Source organism: Saccopteryx bilineata, chromosome 6, assembly GCF_036850765.1.
Source record: "Saccopteryx bilineata isolate mSacBil1 chromosome 6, mSacBil1_pri_phased_curated, whole genome shotgun sequence".
Taxonomy (NCBI): domain Eukaryota; kingdom Metazoa; phylum Chordata; class Mammalia; order Chiroptera; family Emballonuridae; genus Saccopteryx; species Saccopteryx bilineata.
In genome coordinates, this window is record NC_089495.1 from 134052346 (window position 1) to 134062441 (window position 10096).

The window sequence follows — 10096 nt, forward strand, 5'->3', positions numbered from 1 at the left end:
TGTGATCTATATCTTTGAAGTATGTCATTGGTATTTTAATTGGTATTGCATTGAATTTATAAATTGCTTTGGGTAATATAGACATTTTAATGATGTTTATTCTTCCTAACCATGAGCACGGTATATGCTTCCACTTGTTAGTATCTTCCTTGATTTCTTTTATCAATGTTTTGTAATTTTCCGAGTACAAGTCTTTAGTCTCCTTGGTTAAGTTTACTCCTAGGTACTTTATTTTTTTGGTTGTAATTGTGAAGGGGATTGTTTCCTTAATTTCTCTTTCTGACTGTTCATTGTTGGTGTATAAAAATGCTTCTGATTTCTGAGTATTGATTTTATATCCTGCCACTTTGCTGAATTTATTTATCAGGTCCAGTAGTTTTTTGACTGAGACTTTAGGGTTTTCTATATACAATATCATATCATCTGCAAATAATGATAGTTTTACTTCTTCTTTTCCAACTTGAATGCCTTTTATTTCTTCTTCTTGTCTGATTGCTGTGGCTAGGACTTCCAGGACTATGTTAAATAAGAGTGGTGAAAGGGGGCACCCCTGCCTTGTTCCTGATCTTAAGGGTATTGCTTTTAATTTTTGCCCATTGAGTATGATGTTGGCTGTGGGTTTCTCATAGATGGCTTTTATCATGTTGAGGTATGTTCCCTGTATTCCCACTTTGCTGAGAGTTTTGATCATGAATGGGTGTTGGATTTTATCAAATGCTTTTTCTGCATCTATTGAAATTATCATATGGTTTTTCTCCTTCTTTTTGTTTATGTGATGAATCACATTGATTGATTTACGAATATTGTACCAGCCTTGCCTCCCCAGAATAAATCCCACTTGATCATGGTGTATGATTTTTTCCATATATTGTTGGATCCGGTTTGCTAATATTTTGTTGAGGATTTTAGCATCTATATTCATCAGAGATATTGGCCTATAATTTTCTTTCTTTGTGTGATCTTTGCCTGGTTTTGGAATCAGAATTATGCTCGCCTCATAAAAGGAGTTTGGAAGTCTTCCTTCCTCTTGAATTTTTTGAAATAGTTTGAGAAGGATAGGAGTTAGTTCTTCTTTGAATATTTGGTAGAATTCCGTTGTGAAGCCATCGGGCCCCGGACTTTTCTTTGTTGGGAGTTTTTTGATAACTGTTTCGATCTCCTTTGGTGTAATTGGTCTGTTTAAGTTTTCTGATTCTTCCAGATTGATTTTTGGAAGATTGTACGTTTCAAGGAATTTGTCCATTTCATCTAGGTTGTCTAGTTTTTTGGCATACAGTTCTTCATAGTATTTTCTTACAATATTTTGTATTTCTGTTGTGTCAGTTGTTATTTCTCCTCTCTCATTTCTAATTTTATTTATTTGAGTCCTCTCTCTCTTTTTCTTGGTGAGTCTACTTAAAGGTGCATCAATCTTGTTTACCTTTTCAAAGAACCAGCTCCTAGTTTCATTGATCTTCTGTATTGTTTCTTTAGCCTCTATGTCATTTATTTCTGCTCTGATCTTTATTATTTCCTTCCTTCTACTACATTTGGGCTTTACTTGCTGTTCTTTTTCTAATTCTTTTAGATGCAGGGTTAAGTTGTTTATTTGAGCTTTTTCTAGCTTCTGAAAGTGTGCCTGTAGTGCTATGAACTTCCCTCTCAGCACTGCTTTCGCTGTGTCCCATAAATTTTGAGTTGTTGTATGCTCATTGTCATTCGTTTCTAGGAATTTCTTTATTTCTTCTTTGATCTCATTCTTAATCCATTCATTATTTAACACCCTGCTATTTAGTTTCCATGTGTTTGAGAATTTTTGAGCTTTTCTGCTGTGATTCATTTCTAGTTTCATGCCGTTGTGATCGGAGAAAGTGCTTGATATGATTTCAGTCTTCTTAAATTTGTTGAGAGCACTTTTGTGCCCTAACATGTGGTCTATCCTAGAGAATGTACCATGAGCACTTGAAAAGAATGTATATTCTGCTGCTTTAGGGTGAAAGGTTCTGAAGATATCTATTAAATCGAGTTGATCTAGTGTTTCCAATAAGTCTGCTGTTTCTTTGTTAATTTTCTTTCTTGAGGATCTATCTAGTGATGTTAGTGGGGTATTGAAATCCCCTACTATTATAGTATTGCTGTTGATCTCGCCCTTTAAATCCATCAAAGTCTGTTTTATATATTTGGGTGCTCCTATATTAGGTGCATAGATATTTATAATAGTTATATCTTCCTGTTGGATTACTCCCTTTATCATTATGTAGTGGCCTTCTTTATCTCTTACTATATCCTTTGTTTTAAAGTCCAATTTGTCTGATATAAGTATTGCTACCCCAGCTTTTTTTTCATTTCCGTTTGCATGAAACATTTTTTTCCATCCTTTTACCTTCAATCTGTGTGTGTCTTTTGTTCTAAGGTGTGTCTCTTGTAGACAACATATGTATGGGTCCTGTTTTCTTATCCACGCAGCTACCCTATGTCTTTTGATTGGATCATTTAATCCATTTACATTTAAGGTTATTATTGATATGTAGTTGTTTATTGCCATTTTCTTCTTTAAAGGTGTATTCCTTTTTCTTTTTTTCTTTTTTCTGTATTCTTTTCCCACTTTATCTGTTTACACCAGGCCCCTTAATATTTCCTGCAGCATTGGTTTGGTTGTAATGAATTCCTTGAGTTGTTTTTTGTCTGGGAAGCTTTTTATTTCTCCTTCAATTTTAAACGATAGCCTTGCTGGATAAAGTAGTCTTGGTTGTAGGTTCTTGTTCTGCATTACTTTGAATATTTCTTGCCATTCCCTTCTGGCCTCAAGTGTTTCTGTTGAGAAGTCAGATGTCATCCTTATGGGGGCTCCTTTGTAGGTGATAACTTTTTTTTTCTCTTGCAGCTTTTAATATTTTCTCTTTATCGCTTAGCTTTGGTATTTTAATTATGATGTGCCTTGGTGTAGGTTTCTTTGGGTTTCTCTTTAATGGAGTCCTCTGTGCTTCTTGGATTTGTGAGAGTTTCTCTTGCATTAATTTAGGGAAGTTTTCAGCTATGATATGATTGAACAAAGTCTCTATCCCTTGTTCTTTTTCTTCTTCTTCAGGAACCCCTATGATGCGGATGTTATTTCTCTTCATGTTGTCACAGAGCTCTCTAAGAGTTTCCTCTGACTTTTTGAGTCTTTTTTCTCTTTTCTTCTCTGCTTTCATGCCTTCATTCCAGTTGTCTTCTAACTCGCTGATTCGATCCTCTGCTCTATCTATCCTGTTTTTAATTCCTTCCATTGTGGTCTTTATTTCTGATATTGTATTTGTCGTCTCCAACTGATTCTTTTTTATACTTGCTATTTCTTTATTTAGGTTTTCAAACTCCCCCTCCATTGTTGTTCTAAGATCCCTAAGCATCCTTACAATCATTATTTTGAACTCCGCATCTGGAAGTTTGATTATTTCCATATCACTCAGTTCATCTCTCGAAAGTGTCTCTTGTGGTTTCATTTGGATTGCACTCCTTTGTTTTCTCATCTTCTTTTTTTTTTTTATTTGTAGAGTTGATTGAGTCTAGGCTTGGTGTTGTCTGCCTCCAGTTTTCAGTTGTGTTATTTTTAGGTCTTCCTGGGTTGGTATCAGCTATTATTTGTAATCCACTTTGGGATTTGGGCAGCTTTGAAGTCTTGATTTGTTTGTTTTCTTAACAGGTGATAGTCTTGTTAACTGATCTCAGCAGGGGGCTTCCTTGAAACTGTATCCAGGAATGCTGTGGGTGTAACCTGAGACGCTGAAGGTCTCTTCCTCCAACTAATCTCACTGGGGGCAGGGTTTTTTCTCTCAGCTTCAGTAGGGGGAGGTGTATCTCAGATCTCCATGGAGACCTGAGTTACTGCCCCTCCTCCCCACTTCTTGTTTTCAGTTGTGTCTTGTTGTGCTGATTGGAGCTGGATAGATGTCCGGAGATCTCTGATCCGGAAGCACTTCAGCTCTGTTTTGTGAAAGGTTCAGTCACTCCCCCAGCTATGGCCGCCTCCAGCACGAATGAGTCAGCTTTTTTATTTTGTTTCTTGCATACCTTAGCCCCTCACAGTCTGTCCCTCTCCCTGTCTTTTCCACTTGGGAGATAAGCTGGTCTTTTCAACCCACCTTGCTCCCTGGTCGCCAGGTAAGTGGCTGTGAGCAGTAGTTTCTGCTCTTTTTCCTCTGTGAAATCCTCTCTGGGCTCTCAGCCTCACCCCCCTCCTTCCCTTCCTGTAAGCAGAGGAGATTCAGGCACTCCTTACCAGGATTATTGTGGCTTCCTCTTTGCTCCTTGGTTTTTGAGAGCTGTTCTTGCAGTTCAGTGTTGGTTTTTCATGCTGATTTTTTCTAAATTGATTTGTATTCCAGTTTGGTGTTGAGAGCTGGGTGTCTGTGCATCCGCCTACTCCGCTGCCATCTTCCTCTTCCAAAATTAAAAACTTTTTGTACAGCAAAAGACCCTATTAATACAGTGAAAAACAACCCACAGAATGGGAGACAAATCTTCAAATTACAGACCTTATAGACTAATATCCAGAATCTATAAAGAAGTCTTACAGGGCCTGACCTGTGGTGGCACAGTGGATAAAGCGTTGACCTGGAAATGCTGAGGTCGCCGGTCCGAAACCCTGGGCTTGCCTGGTCAAGGCACATATGGTAGTTGATGCTTCCAGCTCCTCCCCACCTTCTCTCTCTCTCCCTTTCTCTCTCCTCTCGGTTTAACCTCGCGTGCCCCTCCAGGAGCCGGAAACCATCCTGATTTGTTTTTATAGTTTCAATTTCCTTGTTCATATATTCTTTGTGTTCATTGAGTTGTTTTCTGAGCTCCCTAAATTGCCTTTCTGTGTTTTCTTGTATATCTCGGAGGATTTTTAGGATTTCTATCTTGAATTCTCTGTCATTTAGCTCCAAGGTTTCCAATATATTAAATTTTTTCTCCATAGATTTTTCCTCATCTAGCTGTGTTACCTCTCTTTCTTTTGTATGCATGATATTCGATTTTCTCTTCCTTAATGGCATCTGAGGGTGGTTTTGTTGATAGTATTAATGAGATTTAATAAAGAATAAAAAGTTAAAAAAAATAATTAAAAAAATCGAAAAGTTGTTTTTTTTAAAAAAAAATTAATAATGAAATAAAGAAAAATAAAATAAAAAAAAAATATTTTAAAAAAGGAAATTATTCCCCCCCTCCTTTTTTCCTCTCCTCTCCTCTCCCCTCTTGAGAAAATCTTGTGGTGGACTGTGAATTATAACAAACAATGCCTGTGATGGAGGGCCTGAATTGGGGAAAAGTAATAAAGGGGCAAAAAAAAAAAAAAAAAAGAAAAAAGAAAAAAGAAAAAAAAAGAGCGTATGGACCCACAAAAAGCAAATAAGGAAAAAATTTGGGTCAAGAATAAAATGATATGCTTTTAGGTGTTGGTTGTCTAAGAGTTATGATGAGAGGAATAAGAGGAAAATGGAAAAATGTGGGGACAAATTAAAAAATTACTATTGTATTTAGTGGAACAAGAACTAGATAATATGGAGAGCCAGGGATGGGAGCACTGCTAGTGAGTTAAAAAGGTGAAGTAAAAACCCCCCAAAATGCCACAAACATAAGTTTGAGTCCCAGATAAGATAATTTGTTTGTTATTGAGGTTTGAATGAGAGGAGATGTAAAGGAGAAAGGAAGAAACTAATATAGAGGGAGAAAAGAAAGAGAGAGAGAGAAAAAAAGAGGGAACCACTAAAAGAAGAAAAAAGAAAGGAGAGAGAGAGAGAGAGAGAGAGTTAAGGGTTTTAGAGTGCAACCCTCATAGAGAGAAAGGAAGAGAAGAGAAAAGATAATGGGAGATGTAACACTTATGGGTAGTGTAGTTCAAGGAGAGGAGAGAGTAAGACCGGTAGAGAGTTAATCGGCCAAATTGGAGGAGGAAAAAAAAGTATCAAGAATGAAGATAAGAGAAACAAATGAACAAATATAATAAAATGGGATAGGTTATAAAGTCTGCAGATTATTCTTGATTTTGAGAGGTTATCTTCTTGCTTTTTCTTTTCTCTCCCTCTTCCTGGTCGGTGACTCTGTACCCCGGGTTCTGCCCCTTTGGCACGCTCAGCTAGAGGTTTGCAGTTGATAAGTCTCTTTGGGTGTATTGCGAAGCATCTGGAAGCTCCAAGTATAGGTTTTTCTGTTTCTGGTTGAAGATCTTGTTGAGTTTTGGGGGAGATTTATCGGTATCACTTCCTACCCCGCCATTACTCTGACGTCATCCAGCTTTGGTTTTTTTATATCTTTATTTCCTCTCTTCTCATCTTCCTCTTTTCTGCTCTTGGGTTTCCCCTTTGCCTTATCTCTCTATTCTGTACTTATTTTTTTCCATTTCAGTGTCTGTGCCTCATGTTTCCTTTATCATTAGCTTCTTTCCTCCCTGTCTTTATTATCAGGTAGGATTTAAAATTTTCTTTATGTGTGTGGAAAGTGCTTCACTGTAAAGCACCTCATGACTTCATAAACACCACTCAATTTTAAGGTGGGAGACCATCAAGTTTTAGAACTGTGGAATTCCTGACAGTGGAAACTGTTTTGATGTTCTATCTTAGACAGTAAGAGCTTTATCTTAGTTCTTGGATGTGTAACAAACGAAAGATTAGTGGGGCTGGGTTTCCCCCAACAGGCATTCCTAAAGACTGTTGTGTATCACTCAGGACTCTTGTCTCCTCTCTTCACAGGGTCTGTTCCCCAGGGACTATCTTCTCTCTAGGAAAAGAATCCCAGAGACAAGGCAGCAGGGCCTGAGTTTACATCAGCCGGGTTGCAGGTGAGCAGATGCTCTTGTGGGAACTTCAGCCCTTCTGTGCCTGAGCCTGTTCCTTACCTTCCTTTTCACTCCTTCTCCTTACTCCTGAGAGCCCTCCTGTCATCACAGAATATTCAGATCACAGTGCCACCTCCAAGGAGTTCATTTTGATTACATGCCTCACTGAGTATTGTGTGTAAGAGGCACATCCAAATCTCAAGATGTGGCAGTGAGAGGGGAAGGTGTCAGTAAGTGCCTTCACACATTGGTTACTTAGTGGCTGATGTTTCTTTTTTTCACTCCCCAGCCGGAGAACCAAAACTCTTCATCAGAGTACTTTAATTGTTTTTTTTTAATTGGTTTGAGAGAGAGAGAGAGAGAGAGAGAGAGAGAGAAAGGGAGAAGTGGGAGAGAGAGAAACATCAGTCTGTTGTTCCATCTAGCTGTGCATTCATTGCTTGCTTCTTGTATGTGACCTAAGCGGGGACCAAACCAGCAAACTTGGCGTAGTGGAATGATGCTCAAGACAGCCAAGCTACCCAGCCAGGACCCTCACAGTCTTTTTTTTTAATTTTAACCAGGTGACATCGATAAATCAGGCTACATATGTTCAGAGAAAACATCTCCAGGTTATTTTGACATTTGATTATGCTGCATTCCCATCACCCAAAGTCCAATTGTCTTCCGTCACCTTCTAACTGGTTTTCTTTGTGCCCCTCCCCTTCCCCAACCCCCTCCCTCTCCCCCGCCCCACCCCATAACCCCCACACTCTTGTCCATGTCTCTGAGTCTCATTTTTATGTCTTACCTATGTATGGAATCATATAGTTCTTAGTTTTTTCTGATTTACTTATTTCATTCAGTATAATGTTATCAAGGTCCATCCATGTTGTTGTAATGATCCGATGTCATCATTTCTTATGGCTGAATAGTATTCCATAGTATATATGTACCAAAGCTTTTTAATCCACTCGTCCACTGACGGACACTTGGGCTGTTTTCAGATCTTCGCTATTGTGAACAATGCTGCCATAAACATGGGGGTGCATTTCTTTTGAAACAGAGCTATGGTATTCTTGGGGTATACTCCTAAAAGTGGGATAGCTGGGTCAAAAGGCAGTTCGATTTTTAATTTTTTGAGGAATCTCCATACTGTTTTCCACAGTGGCTGCACCAGTCTGCATTCCCACCAGCCTGCATTCCCACCAGCAGTGCAGGAGGGTTCCCTTTTCTCCACATCCTCGCCAGCACTTATTCTGTGTTGTTTTGTTGATGAGCGCCATTCTGACTGGTGTGAGATGATATCTCATTATGGTTTTAATTTGCATTTCTCTAATGATTAGTGATGTTGAGCATTTTTTCATATGCCTATTGGCTATCTGTATGTCCTCTTTGGAGAAGTGTCTATTAATTTCTTTCGCCCATTTTTGATTAGATTGTTTGTTTTTCTGGTATTGAGTTTTACAAGTTCTTTATAAATTTTGGTTATTAACCCCTTATTAGACGTATTGTCAAATATGTTCTCTCTACAAATATTGTGTAGTTTGTCTTTTTATTCTGTTCTTATTGTCTTTAGCTGCGCAAAAGCTTTTTAGTTTGATACAGTCCCATTTGTTTATCCTGTCTTTTATTTCACTTGCCCGTGGAGATAAATCGGCAAATATATTGCTGTGAGAGATGTCAGAGAGCTTACTGTCTATGTTTTCTTCTAAGATGCTATGGTTTACGGCTTACATTTAAGTCTTTTATCCATTTTGAGTTTATTTTTGTGAATGGTGTAAGCTGGTGGTCTAGTTTCATTTTTTTGCAGGTAGCTGTCCAATTTTCCCAACACCATTTGTTGAAGAGGCTGTCTTTACTCCATTGTATGCTGTTACCTCCTTTGCCAAATATCAGTTGTCCATAAAGGTGTGGGTTTATTTCTGGGTTCTCTGTTCTGTTCCATTGATCTATATGCCTGTTTTTATGCCAGTTCCAAGCTGTTTTGAGTTCACTGGCCTTTTAATATAACTTCATATCAGGAAGTGATACCTCCCACTTTATTCTTCCTTTTCAAGATTGTTGAGGCTATTCGTGTTCTTTTTTGGTTCCATATAAATTTTTGGAATATGTGTTCTATATCTTTGAAGTATGTCATTGGTATTTTAATTGGTATTGCATTGAATAAATTGTTTTGGGTAATATAGATATTTTAATGATGTTTATTCTTCCTAACCATGAGCACGGTATATGCTTCCACTTGTTTGTATCTTCCTTGATTTCTTTTATCAATGTTTTATAATTTTCCGAGTACAAGTCTTTAATCTCTTTGGTTAAATTTACTCCTAGGTACTTAATTTTTTTGGTTGCAATAGTGAAGGGGATTGTTTCCTTAATTTCTCTTTCTGACAGTTCATTGTTGGTATATAAAAATGTCTCTGATTTCTGAGTATTAATTTTATATCCTGCTACCTTGCTGAATTCATTTATCAGGTCCAGTAGTTTTTTGACTGAGACTTTAGGGTTTTCTATATACAATATCATATCATCTGCAAATAATGATACTTTTACTTCTTCTTTTCCAATTTGGATGCCTTTTATTTCTTCTTCTTGTCTGATTGCTGTGGCTGGGACTTCCAGAACTATGTTGAATAAAAGAGGTGAAAGGGGGCACCCCTGCCTTGTTCCTGATCTTAAGGGGATTGCTTTTAATTTTTGCCTATTTAGTGTGATGTTGACTGTGGGTTTGTCATAGATGGCCTTTATCATGTTGAGGTATGTTCCCTGTATTCCCACTTTGCTGAGAGTTTTGATCATGAATTGGTGCTGGATTTTATCAAATGCTTTTTCTGCATCTATTAAAATTATTATGTGGTTTTTCACCTTTTTTTTTTTTTTTTTTTTTTCATTTTTCTGAAGCTGGAAACAGGGAGAGACGGTCAGACAGACTCCCGCATGCGCCCGGCCGGATCCACCTGGCACGCCCACCAGGGGTGACGCTCTGCCCACCAGGGGGCGATGCTCTGCCCATCCTGGGCATCACCATGTTGCGACCAGAGCCACTCTAGCGCCTGAGGCAGAGGCCACAGAGCCATCCCCAGCGCCCGGGCCATCTTTGCTCCAATGGAGCCTTGGCTGCGGGAGGGGAAGAGAGAGACAGAGAGGAAAGCACGGAGGGGTGGAGAAGCAAATGGGCGCTTCTCCTATGTGCCCTGGCTGGGAATCGAACCCGGGTCCTCCGCACGCTAGGCTGATGCTCTACCGCTGAGCCAACCTGCCAGGGCTCACCTTTCTTTTATTTATGTGATGAATCACATAAATTGATTTGCGAATATTGTACTAGCCTTGCCTTCCCCGAATAAA